Genomic DNA, 17,105 nt, shown 5'->3' on the forward strand with positions numbered 1-17,105 from the left:
CCCTTGTGAATGACTGAAGTGCAGGTGCCGTCCCTGTGAATGAAAGAAGTGTAGGTTCTGTCCCCTGTGAATGAAAGATTTGCAGGTGTCGTCCCCTGTGAATGACAGAAGTGCAGGTGCTGTCACAAAGAAGTGTAGGTGCTGTCCCTTGTGAATGGAAGAAGTGCAGGTGCTGTCCCTTGTGAATGAAAGAAGCGCAGGTGCTGTCCCTTGTGAATGAAAGAAGTGCAGGTGTCGTCCCCTGTGAATGCCAGAAGTGCAGGTGCTGTTACAAAAAAGTGCAGGTGCTGTCCCCTGTGAATGAAAGAAGTGCAGGTGTTGTCCGCGTGAATGACAGAAGTGCAGGTGTTGTCCGCGTGAATGACAGAAGTGCAGGTGCTGTCCCTTGTGAATGAAAGAAGTGCAGGTGCTGTGAAACGAAATGAAATGAAATTTGATTTGTAAAGCGCATGGCTGCCCTAGAGCGTCCCAGCGCTAAAGCTGTCCCTTGTGAATGAAAGAAGTGCAGGTGCTATCCCTTGTGAATGAAAGAATACAGGTGCTGTCCCCTGTGAATGAAAGAAGTGCAGGTGCCGTCCCTTGTGAATGAAAGAAGTGCAGGTGCCGTCCCCTGTGAATGAAAGAAGTGCAGGTGTCGTCCCCTGTGAATGACAGAAGTGCAGGCGCTGTCCCTTGTGAATGAAAGAAGTGCAGGTGCTGTCCCCTGTACATGAAAGAAGCGCAGGTGCTGTCCCTTGTGAATGACAGAAGTGTAGGTGCTGTCCCCTGTACATGAAAGAAGCGCATGTGCTGTCCCTTGTGAATGAAAAAAGTGCAGGTGCTGTCTCTTGTGAATGAAAGAAGTACAGGCGCGGGTCCTTGTGATTGAAAAAAGAAGTGCAGGTGCTATGAAAGAAGTGGAGGTGCTGTCACAAAGAATTGCAGGTGCTGTCCACTGTGAATGACAGAAATGCAGGTGCCGTCCCCTGTAAATGAAAGAAGTGCAGGAGCTGTCCCTTGTGAGAGATAGAAGAGCAGGTGCCGTCCCCTGTGAATGCCAGAAGTGCAGGTGCTGTCCCTTGTGAATGACAGAAGTGTAGGTGCTGTCCCTTGTGAATGAAAGAAGTGCAGTTGCTGTCCCTTGTGAATGAAAGAAGCGCAGGTGCTGTCCCTTGTGAATGAAAGTAGTGCAGGTGTCGTCCCCTGTGAATGCCAGAAGTGCAGGTGCTGTTACAAAAAAGTGCAGGTGCTGTCCCCTGTGAATGAAAGAAGTGCAGGTGTTGTCCGCGTGAATGACAGAAGTGCAGGTGTTGTCCGCGTGAATGACAGAAGTGCAGGTGCTGTCCCTTGTGAATGAAAGAAGTGCAGGTGCTGTCCCTTGTGAATGAAAGAAGTGCAGGTGCTGTCCCTTGTGAATGAAAGAATACAGGTGCTGTCCCCTGTGAATGAAAGAAGTGCTGGTACTGTCCCCTGTGAATGAAAGAAGTGCAGGTGTCGTCCCCTGTGAATGACAGAAGTGCAGGTGCTATCACAAAGAAGTGCAGGTGCTGTCCCTTGTGAATGAAAGAAGTGCAGGTGCTGTCCCTTGTGAATGAAAGAAGTGCAGGTGCTGTCACAAAGAAGTGCAAGTGCTGTCCCTTGTGAATGAAAGAAGTGCAGGTGTTGTCCCGTGTGAATGACAGAAGTGCAGGTGCTGTCACAAAGAAGTGCGGGTGCTGTCCCCTGTGAATGAAAGAAGTGTGCGGGTACTGTCCCTTGTAAATGATAGAAGTGCAGGTGCTGTCCCTTGTGAATTTAGAAAGTGCAGGTGCTGTCCCTTGTGAATGAAAGAAGTGCAGGTGTCTCCCTTGTGAATGAAAGAAGTGCAGGTGCTGTCCTTGTGAATAAAAGAAGTGCAGGTGCTGTCCCTTGTGAATGAAAGAAGTGCAGGTGCTGTCCCTTGTGAATGAAAGAAGTGCAGGTGCTGTCCCTTGTGAATGATAGAAGTGCAGGTGCTGTCCCTTGTGAATTTAGAAAGTGCAGGTGCTGTCCCTTGTGAATGAAAGAAGTGCAGGTGCTGTCCCTTGTGAATGATAGACGTGCAGGTGCTGTCCCTTGTGAATTTAGAAAGTGTAGGTGCTGTCCCTTGTGCATGAAAGAAGTGCAGGTGCTCTCCCTTGTGAATGATAGAAGTGCAGGTGTCATCCCCTGTGAATGACAGAAGTGCAGCTGCTGTCACAAAGAAGTGCAGGTGCTGTCACTTGTGAATGATAGAAGTGCAGGTGCTGTCCCCTGTGGATGGAAGAAGTGCAAGTGTCGTCCCCTGTGAATGACAGAAGTGCAGGTGTTGTCCCCTGTGAATGACAGAAGTGCAGATGCTGTCACAAAGAACTGCAGGTGCTGTGCCCTGTGAATGAAAGAAGTGCTTTCTTTGGGATTCCATACTCCAAGAGTGGATAGATGGAGTCTTACTGAGCTAGACGTCCGTGGCCCTCAGGACTGAGATGTTTGCATCACACGCCTTATTCTCCCTTGAAATCTGAAGATGTCCTCTTTAATGAATGCCTGTGCATTGAGGTTAAATACACTTCAAACATTATCTTAGAGTCTAAACTCATGTTTTAGGATGTCAAATGCACAAATTGGCATATGAGTTCAGTTGCACAAAAACCTGTATTTGTAGTGAAAGAGTCTATGAATGAACACATGCTTGAATAAAATGTGGAGCACAGAAATGGGAAAACTGCAAAGCATATGATAGTTGTTAGACCTGTCAGCCCTAGGGTGGTCTTTCCCTGTTTTTTTTCACCCTTGCCTCATTTTTCCCACCTCTTTTTTTGTTGGCCTTAAGTCTCCGGGCGCCTTCCCATTGCTAATCAATGCTAAGGTGCAGGTGCTCTCTTCTCCCAATATGGCTGCCACAGGCCCCTGTTACTGCGGAGTGGTCTTTTCAGTAGCACCATAGTTGCCAGGATCTGGCTGGGACCCCAAACATTGTTGCAACACCAGCCCACCTTTTTCTCCCAGAGCTAGAGTGGGGAAGCTCCTGGAACCTTCTAGAATAGGGGTGGGGTCTGCTTTTGCCGCCTTAGAGTGTGGGCACCTGACCTGGGCATATATAAAGAAAGTAGGGAAACTTTTTAGTCAATTGGGGCACCACTGACCTGGGGGAACCTACGCAGGAGACTTAGGCGGTAGGGCCTAGTCAGGAACCTATACCACTGGGAGTGACAGGGCTGAGGTGCTGCCTTCCAAGCTGTGTGAGGAACACTGAACTAGCCCACTGATCTGGGCTGGCGGGAGGGGAACCCAGGGACCACCTGCAGTAACCTGCTGAGACTATCCTGTCATCAGCCTTCAACTCAACCCCCCCTCAAGAAACTGTCTCCTAAGGGCGCAGGAACCAACAAGCGCCAAGAAGGACTTCGGCCTGGCCACAGGACTACTGGGGATCAACCAGGTACAGGGCTGTGCTACTCCTGCGCCCCTCTGACTTCACCTGGACCCCTGCGCTGTCCTGCCTAACTCCCCCTGGCTAAACGGCCTGACTGCTAAGCGCTCATCCTTCCTAGCGCTAGCCTCCTGAACTGCCTGGCCATCTGGACTGATTATCCTGCTCAACCGAATGGTGCACCCCCCCCAGCGCTCCCCTCAGTGCCCTGGGGAAGCACTGGCTCCCTGCATCCTGCTGCTGCTGAAGTGCGAACGTTGTGCCCCTCGTGGCGCTACGATCACCAGCCGGCTGCCTGTACCGCGCTGTGGTGGGCCTCGGAGCCCTGCAACTCCCCGCGCTATGCCTGAGAAGCGCTAGCGGCCCCACTCACCGCCGCGGCCCATGCCGCCTTGCCAGGGCACCAGACGGCGGTTGCGGACACAGCCGGCCCTGACGCGCCGACCTCATCACCCCCTCCGCGGCCCCTGGGAGCCAGGAGAGGGCAGCCGCCTTTTGACACTGGGCCGCACTAGGCCCGACAAAGTTTGAAGCCCCTGTCCAACTCATGTGACGGGGGCATCGGAAGAGACTCCACCCCTGTCGCGTTGTGATTGGGCACTGCCGCCACGCTTCCTCTGGCAGCTGCGGGAGCGCCTCAGCGAGGGCCTACCCCCGACCGGCCCACCACTCACCGGAGGGCCCTGAGAGAAGCCCGGGCCCTCCTCCCAGCCGGCGAGACCCACGAGAAGAGAGCTAGAGGGCGCGGGCCTCCCCTGAGCGGCCTGCACACAGCCCCGGCTGGAAATACCGGCGCGGGGGCTCCAGAGTCAGCGTGAGCCCCCCTCCCTCTGCCGGCGTGCTGAAACCTCTGCAAGGGCCCTGAGGGGCCGAAGAAGAAAGGTAAACCCCCCTGGAGGCCCCGAGATAGCCCCTCCCCTCTGGAGACTGTTGTTGGGCCCCATTGGCCCCTGTGGTGCCTGCAGGGCTTCTGGAACTGAGCAGGAGCCCAGTGTTGACTGAGGAACCCTCGAAGAGGATTCAGGGACTGCCCTATTAGTTGAGTTAATCAATGCCTGGGGTAAAGCTGAATGCCCAACACTGTCGCTTTATGCATGGGGTACCCTGGATCCCTGAAATGCTCATTTTAGCCGGATGTATGGTTTATCCTTGCCTAATGAAATCACCGCCTTGGCTTAATGCTTTGCGCATTAGTGCCTAATGAAATATTTAGTGCTGAGTAATGGAATGGTTATGATTTCCTGCTAAAATGGTTATTCCCAATGAAATGTTTCTTCTTGATTAAGGAGATGTTTACCCTGGCATGAGGAAGTGTTTATTTCTGCGCAAAGTGATTATTGAAGGGTTTACTTCAGATTACTGAGGTGTTTTACTCCAGCCTCATGAAATGTTTTGCTCTTGTTTAATGACATGCTGATTCCTGACTCGATGAAATGTGTATTGCTAAGTAATGAAATGCTATTCCTTTAATGAAATGGTTATTGCGATATGCTACATTGATTATTGAACTGCTCCCTTCACTCCCTTGATGAAATGCTTGATGAGATATTGATGCCTTGATTATTGATCACCCTGAACCTTGATCTAGATAAAAGCTATATGATTTTTACTCAAACTTACTGGTGTGGTGTCAGTCATTGCATGCGTTTCCAGCCTCACTGGATGTGTGTGCTGTATGGTCACTTTACACCTAAGCTTTCGGGTGCATGCCTGCTCGCGCCAAGCTACCACCCGGGAAACTGGTGACCCCATTTCCTACAATAGTGTTCTGAAAATGCATTCCAGGTTTGAATGTTTGGCATTCGGCTGCTTGCTGCAGATTTGTTGCCTGGAATCTAAGGAGTCACCCTCTCTAGTCCAAGCTCCTCACATAGGTGATAGATGTCAGCTTCCATGTAAGTGACCAGTACATTCTCTTCCTCTCTGACTGTCTAAATAAACTCGTTGCCATCCTGTTAGAAATGGGGTTGTTGGTTGACTGGGTGTAAACCTTAGTCAAACAGCATTCACAATCCTGGTCAAGGTAAATGTCAGGCAAACCCTAAATTAACCTTTGCCCACCCTCTGTTAGCTTGCCATAGAGCAGTCAGTCTTTAGTAAGCATGAGCGTAAAATCCGTTCCGCTCGCAAATTTTGCAGATTTTCGATAAATTCGCAATCCGCGAACTCTCACGAACTTGCCGAAAATTCGTAAAATCCGTGCGAAGCGGATTTTTTGCTTGGTCGCACTTGCCAACTAGAATACTATACAATTTTGCGGTAGTAAACACTTGCGAACATGTAGATGCGGCGGGCAGCGACAATCTCGCAAATGCGAGATTGCAAAATTTGCAATTTCGCACAAGAAATCCACCAGCAGGCAGCATAAACCTTGAAAATTATGATTTTTATCAGAATAACTCCTCAGGTTGACATTTGTCTGCACTTTTTCTTTGCAAGGAGTCCATTTTGGGGGGTGGGGGGGGTGGGAGGAAGGAAGAGCCCCACAGTCTCCAACTTCCTGTTCCTGTCCAGCAGGCTCCTCCCAGTGCTTTCTTCATGTGCTGGTCACTTTGATTTGGATCTTGACCTGGAAGGATTACTTTTTGTGGATGCTGCTGGATATTTGGATTTTTGCAAAACTGAAAGCACTCAGCAGGTGCAAAAGTTCAATCTTATCATTAGTAACCATTCCCTGTAGTGCTTCCTGAGGGGCCCCTTCAGAGTTCATTTGCCTACTTGCAACTATTCTATGGCCCTGCTCTGACCCTCACAGCAGGCTCAGGGAATAGCTACAAGTATACAACAAAGGTCCTGTTAAAAAAATTACACTGCAACAGAAAGCAATTACAGACAAAACTGAAAGCACTCAGCAGGTGCAAAAGTTCAATCCTATCATTAGTAACCATTCCCTGTAGTGCTTCCTGAGGGGCCCCTTTAGAGTTCAGTTGCCTACTTGCAACTATTCTATGACCCTGCTCTGACCCTCACAGCAGGCTCAGAGAATAGCTACAAGTAGGCCACAAAGGTCCTGTGAAAAAAAATTGCACTGCAACAGAAAGCAAATTACAGATAAGGAAGCAGGTGCCAGCCAGACTGGAAGTTTAAATTCAGTGACACATTAATCAACCCCAAATTAATTCATGTCAGTTGAAGCAGGGCAGGTGTGCTTGCTTTTTTTCACCCCCATAATCTACAGTGATAAACCAACCAGAGGGTGGCAGTGATGTTCCAGAGGGTGGCATGGGTGTACCAGAGGGTGGCAGTGGTGAAACAGAGGGTGCTGTGAACCTGTGATGATGAACCAGACGTAGAAACAACATAGTCGCGGCCGTTGCGAGCCGACAAGTAAGTTCGCAATTGCAAACTAGTACACAACCCTCGCAAACTGGCAGAAACCCTTGCGAACACAAAAAAAAAAAAACGCGGATTTTGCGGATTGCGAATCTGTAAATACGCAAGTTCGCGGATTGCCAATTCGCAAAATCCGCCCATGCTTAGTCTTTAATTAAAGGCAATGTGTTAAGTATTTGTGCAACAATTCATACAGTAAACAAGTTGAAACACCACACAAAAAGTTGCCACATCAGTTAATTAAGATAAATCTGAATTTAATAAATAAAACAAGACCAATTCGACAAAGATCCAATAAGTAGAAATGTAGTTCTTCGTTTGTAAAGAATACACTTTAAAATAGTGCTTAAAAGTAAGAAGTGCCAACCTAGAATATCTGGTTGTGCCGGACTGGGACAAACTCAAAAGTTCAGGCCGACCGCGATTGTGCGCAGGCCAGCTACAAGGGCCTAGTTAGGCCTGTGAACCAAAGTACCTTTAAATCCTGGTTGCGGAGCATTGCAGCGGTCTGAAAGACAGATGCGTTTTGCAGTTGAAGCGATGTGTAAGTTACGAGTTGCATTGATGTTGCGGTGCTAGGTCCTATTGTGTTGTTGATGAGAAGAGGGCTTACAATAAGAAGGGCAGTGTCAGGATGCAACAGCGACAATGTGTTGGTTCTGCTCCCGCATAGAGGATACGTTTGGCCGCTGGAACAAACACCTTATGCCCACTTCCTAAGGGTCCAGGACTGGGGTGGCAGTACTTGGCTGGGTAGGCTCTCAGATGGCAGATTTAAGGTGCAGGAGCACGGTGGCTGGAAGTCTTTTTTGTCCAAGAAACTTCATTTCAGCAGGCCACCCAGCTAGACCTTGGAGTCACTCTGAGTTCAAGTGATGCAGGCCCAGTCCTTCTCACCCAGGCAGGGAAATAATACGCAGCAGGACAGCACAGCGAGAAAGGAATCCATCAAAGTATCAGTCCAGCAGTGTGGCAGCCCTTCAGCTGCACATCAGGTTTTCTTCTTGCCAGAGTATTCACAGGTCCCGAACAGTACTGAGTTGGTGGTGTCAGAGGTCTAGTACTTATACCCAGTTGGGCCTTTGCAGTGGGAGGGACTTCCAAGCAAGCCTTTTGAGTGCACAGAGGTCCTGCCATTCCTTCCCTAGCTCTAGACTCACTACAGAGGATTATGCAGCCCTTTGTATGGTGTCAGAACCCAGCCTATTCAGGTTTAAGTGAAGCTTTGTGCAGCTCCACCCTCCCATCTCCCAGGATGGCCATCAAGTCACACCTAAGCTCCCATTGTGTGTGGCTGTCTAAGCGGAATACACAACCCCCATTTGTCACCCACCCCAGACACGTGAATAGAGACAGGCAGCAGGCACCAAATGGCTAAAGTAGGAAAATATCAGAACGAGAGGAAGACTGCACACCTTCCCTTCCATATGTTCAACTCTTTTCTGTGTGATGATGAGATTTTTGTCATTTTTTGCATGCAGGCTTGACGCATGCTCTGTCCCACTAGCACAAATATGAAATTCAAAAAGTGCCTGGTGCATCGTTGCTCCAGTTTCAAGCCGTACAGCCATGTAGGCAATAGTTGCAAAAAACAGTCCAATATTTATTCCTGTGATCCTTTTTACCATTTTAATTCCAGTAGTTTTCCATGATACAAAGTTCACACAGAGGCAAAATGATATCAATCTTTTAATGCTTAAGGATTGCCCATCCAGGCTTTTTCCAACAGCAGGTTAGATCACATTTCATCTCGGTTTACCAAACAAATATTCTCCCAAAGCATTTCGGGCAACGACCCCTTCGTCAGTGGTAACTTTAAATTAAAAACAACCCATCAGCAACCATAAATGATTCTTAAACATGTTGAGTGATAAAAATAAAACCATGTGCAGCGTACAGTATATCATGTGAATGCGTCAACATCACCCACATATCATATTGAGACCAAATATGTCACTACTTTTGTGCTCAATTTAAACCCCAATTATCTACTCGAAAAGACTAAACCGTAAAAATGTACAGTACTAAAATGTACACAATTGCACCAAAACTGAGTTAGACCCTGTGCTTGACTAGCCCAATATCTGAAAACAAACATGAACCTAAAACCCACCCCGAAATGCTGCAAATATGTGCTTTAATTATCCAATTACTTGACACCCAGACAGGCAGCGAGACAGCTTGTTCTGAAATCAGTGACACCACCAAAGTTGTGCATGTGTTTAAGCTGATCGTTCAAAGGTACCCAGTGTGAAAGCTACAGGTGTAACCATTTAAACCTCACACAAAATTAAAACAAGCCGTGAAATGTAAATGCACTGCATAGCCCTTGAAGCATGCTGTGAATTTTAGACGCACCGTGTAGTCTTTAAATGTTTCTCCAAAACAAACATGGAAAAATATATCAAAAATTTGCATGAGCATTAAACCTACTGCCAAACGAAAGCACTAAAAAATTGTAATAATTGTAGGCCATCTGAGGCTAGAATCTCCTCGAGTATACCAATGTTCCAAATTATTAGCATGAAGTAAACAAAGAATAAACGTGGAATTCACTGCCACATTTTGTGATGCCAAAATTGTTAAACAAAATAATGCTATATAAAAAAATATTAAATGTTTATTCAATATGAAGATGGCTCCTGTGGTGCAGAATGCTACACAGCATTCCCAAGTGGCCTCCGAGATGATATTTTGCCTATGGTTTAAAAGTAGAAAAATGCCTTCTTTCTAAAAGTGGCATGTCCAGAATTACAATTTAAAATCTAAGTAGACCATAAGTTCTGATTTTAAATTGTGACCTCAGAGACACCAAACTCGAAATGTTAATCTCTTCCAGGGTGTAAATTACACTTACAAGAGGCAATAAGGTAATCCCAATGTTATCCTATGGTAGAGATATGCATTCAGTAGTGGAAAACAACTTTGGGTGTTTTTCATTACCAGGACATGCAAAACTTAAAAAAGCATGCTATGCCTTTTAAATACATATCTCCCTGCACTCTCGGTTGTCCAGAGCCTACCGTTGGGGTGACATACGTGTAAAAAGTGAAGGTTTGGGCCTGGCAAGTGGGTTAATTTGCCAGGTCCACATGGCAATGTAAAACTGCCCACACAGGCTCTGCAATGACAAGCCTCAGACATAGTTATAAGGCTACTTAAGTGAGTGGCACAATCCGTGCTGCAGGCCCACTAGTAGAATTTAATTTACAGGCTTGGGCACATTTAGTGCACTTTAGATGTAAAATAAATGTGCCAGTTGGGGATGAGCCAATAACATCATGCTTAGGAGAGAGATCACAAGCACCAGCAAAAACGAGATCATAAAAAATGGAGGAGGTAGACAAACTGTTGGAGGGAAGACCACCCTAAGACTGCCGGGTTTAACACATCCCTTCAGGAAGGCTTGAGCTATCCAACAAGAACAGACCTCTGGTAAGTGAGTCGCTGTCTCAGGTCCCCTCATTAGACATAGAGATCTACCCTCGAAAGGTCCGTCTGTGGCGGTGCTCTCACAATTTGAGACCTCGTTGCAGTTCATATCAGACCAGCTCCCTCCATGCAAGTGTTTAACTAAGAACTCAAAAGTAACCCCGTAACTAAGTTCAAGATTTTATCTTTTTTAAGGCTGATCCTTCAGAGATACTGGGTTTCTTTTCCCCTTATCTTCTCTTCTGCATTTCCTCTTCTCCGCCTCCTTTCTTTTCTACTGTCTGATTATGAGCTTGACCCAGTATGCCCAGCCCACGACACATCTTGTATGAATGCTCTGAGTTTAGATTTTCCTGAGTGTGAAATGATGGAAAATGTCAACTTTATTAAAAGCACAGAGGCAAGTATTATACTTTACTTTATTTTCTTTGTCTGTACGGTAGTCAAGGTAAACGCTGTTACAAAAAGACTACGGATCAAAGAAGCCATTGGAATTCATGATTACAAAAGACTAAACCAGATGCACCGTCAACGGCTCTCTTGATGTATTCAGTCCGTGTCTCTGTCGTCGCACATTGGAGACATAATGGAGAAGAGCATCGATCGCTGGAAACATCAGAGGGAACCAATACTGAAATCAACTCTGGACAATTCATGACCATGAGTGACAAGAGCTAGAACAAGAAAGAGAAGAAACACGGCAAGGGTGGCATATATTCAACTGGCACGAAACTCACAATTCAAACAGGAATACAGCATAAAAGAGTTCCATATTTCAAGCATAATTCCAGTTTACTATATGACAAGTATTACTCCTATAAAAGTGCCAGCACTCACAATATCACTTGCATTTAGTCCGTCAACATTGAGCACTGCAAGCCCCAAATGTTCCTTGTTTTAATAGATCGCACGGGAGAGATGAACAGCGCAACAACATTTTCGAGACAGATGAATTCCCGGTCAGTCACCGGTTAGTGAAAAATACTTCTTCATTGTAAATCCAGTTTAAAGGACACAGCCAGAGCGTTTGCATGGTCACCCCCCAAACCTTTGGACTGATGCTGCTGGTTTTTTGACTCTGCACTGAGTCCTGCCAATCAGACCTCAGTGCCAGAGCTTTGACCCTTAAAATGTGTATGTCTAACAGGTTTACCCAATTGGCATAAGTTAACCTACTCATATGCCCCATGTATGTGGTACCAAGGGTATCTAGTCCCTGTAACTTAACTGCCCCCGTGGACTGCAGAAGTTATTGTGCCACCACCAGTAAAGCATGATTCCCAGTCCACCACTGCTGGCTGGCAGAGCATCTTTAACTTGCTAACCCGAGTTTGCCATTCAATCCAATGGCAAAGCCTAAAACCTTCCTTTTTCTGAAGGTAGGAAATATTATACTAAAAAGAAGGGCTTCTGTTTTATTGACTTCACATGTCCTGACAGTAGAGCTCCACATTCTTGTTTTTGCTGTGGAAAGTTTAGTAGCCTGATTGGGCAACTAGCTCTAACTCTAGCAACCCAGCAGGGCTACCTTCCGGATGGGACTACTAAATATGTTACTTCAAGTTATCAAACAAATCATTGCATTAAACTGACTTGTTGTTCAAGTAGAATTTAATGTAATTGTTGCCCAAATTTTTCCAGTAGCCGCTCACGTTGCACAAAAGCTGCCATCCTCTAGGTAGCCTTCTGCCCTCCTGGGGAGAAGTGAGAACCACTCAACAAACAAAGGACCTGCATAGGGAAGAGAGGTGGCTTCTTCCTGAAAGGATGGCCAGAGTAGTTGTGCACCCAAAATGCGAGCTTCAAAGGTGATGCTGCCTTTGAAGAGCAAATGGTAATCACACATGGACGGGGCTGCTCATTTGTACGTCTCAAGGACCTACCTGTGCACCTCCCCTGTTTGTACCTCACAAGCACCCACCTGTACCCCTCCTCTGTCTGTACATCATAACCACCTACCTGTGCACCTCCTCTGTTTGTACATCACAAGCACCTACCTGTGCCCCTCCTCAGTTTGTACCTCCCAGTCGAGCTTCTGAAATGAAGCTTGTAATCCCTGCGCTGACAACCATGGCCTTTTGACTATCATGCCATTACCTGACTTCTGCTGAACCCCACAGAATGAGTGTGCAGACGGAGGGGAGTTGGGGTGCTGAAGGACAGGAAATGAGGTAAACTTGTCTATAAGAAATATGGAAAGGTATAAATGCTGCATCACCTGTGGATAACTGACACCTCCTCCCGCTCTGCCAAATGCCCATGAAATCACAAAGTGGCTTCCTGGGCCCCAAACGGACAACATCATGCCAGATACCATGTAAAGGTAGAAAATGGGGAAAAGAGATTAATATGCTGACATCTAATCCTGGGATATGTGATGTAAATTATTGGTTGTGATGGATCCTCGAGAAGGACTAAAGGACGGATATCGTTGAATATTAAATGATATGAATCAATGTTTGTTTGCCTAATCTGAGCATATAATGTATAGGATGGGCCTTACAGTGAACCCCTCGTTCTGCTTTACCAAAAAGTCTTACAGAACTTTATCTACTTTAGGAAGAAATAAAGACTTGCTTTTGTAAGTTGTCTTTCAGGACCAGAGCTGGGCACTGTAAGCTGTACTAGTTTTACGGAGAAGGACAGATGTAATGGCGATAGGAAACCCACCTCAACTCACAATAACACTCCAATCTTCCAGGTTAGAAGAAATCAGAAATGCTTGAACAAGGGGAACTGTTAAAAGAGTCAAAGGTGACTTAATGAACAGCGAGGTAAAGAGAGGAGTTGGCATTTGAGCGGATCCAGTGTGAAGAGGAAAGCATTGAGAAGTGTGTGAGTGGAGTTGCTTTTATTATATACTTCCTGAAGAGTTACCTTTGTTATATACTTCCTGAAGTGTTACCTTTGTTATATACTTCCTGAAGAGTTACCTTTGTTGCTGAAAAGTTACCTTTGTTATACACTTCCTGTAGAGTTACCTTTGTTATATATTTCCTGAAGAGTTACCTTTGTTATACACTTCCTGAAGAGTTACCTTTGTTATATACTTCCTGAAGAGTTACCTTTGTTATACACTTCCTGAAGAGTTACCTTTGTTGCTGAAAAGTTACCTTTGTTATACACTTCCTGTAGAGTTACCTTTGTTATATATTTCCTGAAGAGTTACCTTTGTTATACACTTCCTGAAGAGTTACCTTTGTTATATACTTCCTGAAGAGTTACCTTTGTTATACACTTCCTGGAGAGTTACTGAATTAACAGTAGCCCGCCCTGATCCCTCTTTTTTCACAATCAGTTCTTGTGTAACGGAAATCTTGTCCATGTGCTTCTACCTAAAACCTTATCTGTAGCATATGGGTGCTCCGTGGGCGCCCTTTCTTCACTGCATTACTCTGTGAACACTGGTAAATCATCTCCTTTCTTTGACGTTAATGAGAAGTAACATGATCAACAGAACTTTTAGTTAAATATCAGTTTAAGGTGAAATACTCCTTGATAAGTTTCAAAGATGATAAAGAATAGATGTAATTTACAACCTGTTGAATATTGTTTATTCACATTCCATTATGTTTCCATTTAGTAATTGTGAATCTCTTTACATCCTACAGAAAGCAAGCCTTGAATGAATGAAATTATAAGAAAGGAAGATACAACTTCAAATCTACAAAAATCAGTCGCCAGCAATGAGCTCAGGTATTCAGGAAAATATTAGTGCAGTCTGCGACAGAGGAACTGCACATAAACTGACAGATCCTGGATGAAGCAGTCGAGGGCAGTTCAGTGATTGTAAGAGTCTGACCTGTGCACCTCCACGCCACAAGACTGATAAATTAACTCTAGAAAATAAAGGCAACAACATAGACAAACCGCCTCATGTGTCAACAGGCATCCAACACCAGCTGTGATCATGGGAATGGTATGATGTGGTTACAGCAGTGCTCTGCTTTCTAAAGTGATAATGAACCATCATTCAGTGCTCTGGGTGTATTGTAAACTCTTTCTGGCCAAACCGCAGCAGGCAGTAAAAGCACAACGGGGTGGAGACAAACAACCAAAGGGTAAAGGAAAGAGGAGTTCTGTTATCTACAACACAGCAGACTGCCCCAATTTGTACCGACCAGAAGAAAGATGAATATTTACCCACAAGCATGCAAAACCATCATTCAATCTAAAGGCACAATCGCCGTCTAAGGAACCTTATATATATTATGAGTGTCGCAAATATTTAATGGCTATTGCAAGTTATTGTTAAATCAGAAATCAAACGTGCAAAATACCACAAACATACAGGGTTTGAGAATAACACAAGTGCTTTATCAACCATGTTGGCCCATCAGGAAACGCAGTCATGGGTTGTAGACAAATATATCCCTGGCCCACAGACACTAACCAAGAAAGAAGAAACAAACACATGTAATGAGCGCTTTAGTTTGTCATCGCTACTAAAGCTTCATCAGCGAACGCACACAGGAGAAAAACCATTCAAGTGCAGTGACTGTGTGAAGAGTTTTAGTTGGTTATTAGAACTACAAAGACATCAGCGAACGCACAAAGGAGAAAATCCATTCAAGTGCAGTGAATGTGTAAAGAGCTTTAGTAGGTTATTAGAACTACAAAGACACCTGCGAACACACACAGGAGAAAAACCATTCAAGTGTAGGAAATATGAAAAGTGCTTTAGTCAGTTATCAAACCTACAAAGTCATTAGCGAACACACACAGGGGAAAAGCCATACCATTGTACTGAATGTGGAAGTAGTTTTAGTGATTTCACAACATTAAGGAATCATCAGCGAACACACACAGGGGAAAAACCATTCAAGTGCAGTGAGTGTGAGAAGAGCTTTAGGTGGTTATCAATCCTACAAAGCCATCAGCGAACACACACAGGTGAAAAGCCGTACCATTGCAGTGAATGTGACAGTGCATTTATTGACTCTTCATCATTAAGGATTCATCAGCGAGCACACAAAGGGGAAAAACCATTCAAGTGCAGTGAATGTGCAAAGTGCTTTAGTCGTTTACCAGACCTACAAACACATCTGCGAAGGCACACAGGGGAAAAACCATATGTTTGCAATGAATGTAGAAGTTGTTTTAGATGTTGCTCAGTGTTAAGGATTCATCAGCGAACACACTCAGGTGAAAAACCATACCATTGCAATGAATGTGGAAGTAGCTTTAGCCATTGCTCTGCATTAAGGACTCATGAACGAACGCACACAGGGGAAAAACCATTCAAGTGCAATGAATGTGTGAAGAGCTTCAGTCAGTTAGCGAACTTACAAACACATCAGCGAAGACACACTGGGGAGAAACCATTCAAGTGCAGTGAATGTGCGAAGTGCTTTTGTCACTTATCAAGCCTCCAAACACATCTGCGAAGGCACACAGGGGAAAAACCATATAATTGCAGTGAATGTGGCAGTGCTTTTATGGTCTCTTCAAAATTAAGGATTCATCAGCGAACTCACTCAGGGGAAAAGCCATTCAAGTGCAGTGAATGTGTGAAGAGCTTTAGTCGACGAACACACACTGGCGAAAAACTATACGATTGCAATGAATGTGGAAGTAGTTTCAGTGATTCCTCAAATCTCAGGATTCATCAGCAAACACACGCAGGGGCCAAGTCATTAAAGTGCAGTGAATGCGTGAAGAGCTTTAGTTGGTTATTACAGCTACAAGTACTTCAGCGAACACACACAGGGATAAAGCCATTTAAGTGCAGTGAATGTGTAAAGAGCTTTAGTCACTCATCATCTTTCCTAAGACATCAGCGAACACACACAGGGGAAAAAAAATACCATTGCAGTGAATGTGCTAAGTGCTTTAATGGGTTATCACATCTACAAAGACATCTGCAAACACATAATGTGGAAAAAACTGCTATTGCAGTGAATGTGGCAGTAGTTTTAGTGACTCTTTAGTAGTCAAGTCAAGTCAAGTCAAATAATTTATATAGCGCACTACATACCCAGAGGGTCTCAAGGCGCTTGATGGGGTGGGGAATTGCTTGTCGAATATCCAGGTTTTCAGTTGTATTCTGAATGCTAGATGGTTATGAGTGAGGCGAAGGTGAGTGGGAAGTGAGTTCCAGGTTTTAGCTGCCAGGTAGGAGAAGGATCTTCCTCCCATATTAGTCTTGTTGATGCGAGGTACAGTGGCAAGGGCTTGGTTGGAGGAGCGTAGCTGGCTGGGGGGGGGGGGTGTAGAAGGAAAGTCGAGTGTTGAGGCATTCGGGTCCAAGTTCGTAAAGTGCTTTGTGTGCGTGGGTTAGGAGGCGGAATGTTATCCTCTTATTGACGGGGAGCCAGTGGAGGTCTTTCAGGTGGCCAGATATGTGGTCGTTACGCCGGATGTCTAGTATGAGTCTGGCTGATGCGTTCTGGATGCGTTGGAGTTTTTTCTGAAGTTTTGCGGTGGTGCCGGCGTACAGGGTGTTCCCGTAGTCTAGGCGACTCGTGACCAGTGCGTGGGTGACCGTTTTTCTGGTTTCGGTGGGGATCCAGCTGAATGTTTTTTTGAGCATGCGAAGAATGTTGAAGCAAGATGATGAAACGGTGTTGACTTGTCTGTTCATCGAGAGAGAGGAGTCCAGGATGACGCCTAGGTTCCGTGCGTGGTCCGTCGGGATGGGTGCTTTTCCAAGGGCCTCTGGCCACCAAGAGTCGTCCCAGGCGGAGGGAGAAGTACCTAGGATGAGGACTTCTGTTTTGTCTGAGTTCAGTTTCAGACGGCTGTGCTTCATCCACTCGGCAACTTCTTTCATTCCTTCATGTAGGTTGGTTTTGGCGGTGGTCGGGTCTTTGGTGAGTGAGAGGATCAGTTGAGTGTCATCAGCGTAGGAGATGATGTTGAGGTTGTGTTGGCGTGCGATGGTCGCGAGGGGGCTCATGTATACGTTGAAGAGGGTGGGGCTGAGTGAGGA

The 17,105-nt window shown here is 45.7% G+C and overlaps 1 pseudogene across 1 annotated transcript in view; it reads left to right on the plus strand.

Annotated features, from left to right (window-relative positions):
* Positions 1-16,104, plus strand: part of LOC144807624 (uncharacterized) — a 129,481-nt pseudogene extending 113,377 nt beyond the window's left edge. The window contains exon 5 of the transcript XR_013606364.1: positions 14,589-16,104. The product of XR_013606364.1 is annotated as an uncharacterized LOC144807624 (transcript). The remainder of the gene's footprint in view (positions 1-14,588) is intronic.
* Positions 16,105-17,105: the final 1,001 nt, after the last annotated feature.

The sequence above is a fragment of the Lissotriton helveticus genome, unplaced genomic scaffold, assembly GCF_964261635.1.
Source record: "Lissotriton helveticus unplaced genomic scaffold, aLisHel1.1 SCAFFOLD_461, whole genome shotgun sequence".
Classification (NCBI taxonomy): domain Eukaryota; kingdom Metazoa; phylum Chordata; class Amphibia; order Caudata; family Salamandridae; genus Lissotriton; species Lissotriton helveticus.